A 2,344-nucleotide genomic window follows, 5' to 3' on the forward strand; every position below is an offset into this window, starting at 1 on the left:
GTTTGGATGTGTTTTCCTGTTTTTCTTTAAGGACTTCTACCTGTTTGGTTGTGTTTTCCTGTTTTTCTTTAAGGACTTGTAACTCTTTAGCAGTGTTCTCCTGTATTTCTTTAAGTGAGTTATTAAATTCCTTCTTGATGTCCTCTACCATCATCATGAGATATTCTTTTAAAGCCGGGTCTAGCTTTTCAGGTGTGTTGTGGTGCCCAGGACTGGGCGAGGTGGGAGTGCTACGTTAAGATGATGGTGAGTGGTCTTGGTTTCTGTTAGTAAGATTCTTAAGTTAGCCTTTCGCCATCTGGTAATCTCTGGAGTTAGTTGTTATAGTTGTCTCTGGTTAGAGATTGTTCCTCTCGTGATTCTGTTAGCCTCTATCATTAGACCTGGGAGACTAGATCTCTCCTCTGAGTTTCAGTGTTCAAAGCACTCTCTGCAGGCAAGCTCTCCTCTTACAGGGAAGGTACACAGATATCTGGAGTTCGGACCTGCCTCCTGGCAGAAGATGAAGGCCGGAAACAGGACCTATCCCAGAAGCTGTGTAGCATCGGCCTGTCACAGGAGCTGTTAGCTTCTGTAGTCCACACTCTCACCTGCGCAGACTAGTCTCAGAGGGATCTGAGAACCAACATAGCTCCCCCAAGTGGTCCGGCAGAGCCCTCCCGGGCAGGGTGGACACCTCTCCTCTGGCAGGGACGGTGCCCAGATGTCTGGAGCCCGAAACGGGGTCTGCATCAGAAGCTGTCCTCTAGGGACCTTGGGGGTGTCCGCCGACTCTGTGCCCAGGTGACCTGTGCTGGTGCCAATTGGAAGAGAACTGTGACCCTGGTCAGGCCGGGCTTCCTGCCTCCCTAATGCTGTCTCAGGTCCCGCGAGAGACTGGTGGAACAGAAGCTGTGTTCCACTCACCGGTGGTCTCAAGATCGTGTGGAGAGTCCTCCAGGGGACCCTGGGGGTGTCTGCCGATTCTGTGCCCAAGGTGACCTGGTGCTGGCGCCGACCGGAAGGGATAGATTTCTTTTTAAGCTTTATTCTCTCTCTCTCTCTCTCTCTCTCTCTCTCTCTCTGTGTGTGTGTGTGTGTGTGTTAATGTATGTATGTGCACCAATTGTGTGCAATGCCTGAAGAGCACCTTCTTACACAAGAAGGTGTAAGACACCCAGCCGCTGGTGCTGGATTTCTGGAGGGTTGTAAACCTTCATGTAGATGCTGGTCTATGAACTATAGTACTATGTAAGAGTATCTATCTAGTGTTCCTAACTGATAAGTCACTCCCCCACCCTTCTGGTGCTTTGAGACAAGGTGTTACTGACAGCCCAACCTGGTCTCAAACTTACTTTGTAGCCAAGGGTGACCTGGAACTCTCAATTTCCCCTGTCTACTTCATGAATACTGAATTATAGGCACACACACCATCCTGCCTGGTTCTATGGTATCAGGGATAGAACTCAAGGCTTCTAAATCTTAGGCAAGCATGCTGCCATCAAAGCTCCATGTGCAGCCCCTAAACTTTATTTGATTTTGTTTTTTATTTTCTGAGATAGAGTCTTACTCTGTAGGCCAAATTAACCTGGAACTCATTTTCTAGCCAAAGTTAGGCCTCAAACTAATGATGATCTTTCTACCTCCGAATGCGCCTTACTCTGATTACAGGCAGAAGATACCAGGTCCAGCTCTGCACTTGAATGTTTAAAAAATGTTGTGTAGCTCATGCTAGCCTGACTCATGGTAGTTCTCCTCCAGAAATCTCCCCTGCTGGTATGATAGAAGTATGCCGTCGCACCCAGCATTTTCCCATCTTTTCCATGCTGCTGTACACTGACCCCAGGTCTTTGTGTGCTGGACAAGTGTTCCTTCCCTAGTACTAACCAGACCTCACTTTAAGATGTTAAACACAGTGTGATAAGTTTGACACATACTGGATGACAAGGTTAATCTAGGAAATGATGTGTGTGTTATTTTAAATTCAAACATGAACATTTGTGCCACTATAGCACATTTTTGCTTTCCATTATGATTAGAAAATAAAATCTGAATAAAGTAGTTGTCAAAAGTACTTAATGCTTTTATCATATCTTAAGATCTTTAGACCAATTTTGTCTAGTGATTAAGCCCATGGTGACAAAACAAACTGAAATGGGGAGATCAGCATGCTAAAAGAACTTCAACTTATCTAGGATATTTTCTGATCTTGCCAAAGACAGTGAGAACCAATAGCATTTCAAAAATGTGTGTGATTATATGTGTGTGTGTGTGTGTGTGTGTGTGTGTGTGTGAGAGAGAGAGAGAGAGAGAGAGAGAGAGAGAGAGATCGAGAGAGAGAGAGAGAGATGAAACTAGAAATGGG

Source organism: Mus caroli, chromosome 13 (assembly GCF_900094665.2).
Source record: "Mus caroli chromosome 13, CAROLI_EIJ_v1.1, whole genome shotgun sequence".
Classification (NCBI taxonomy): domain Eukaryota; kingdom Metazoa; phylum Chordata; class Mammalia; order Rodentia; family Muridae; genus Mus; species Mus caroli.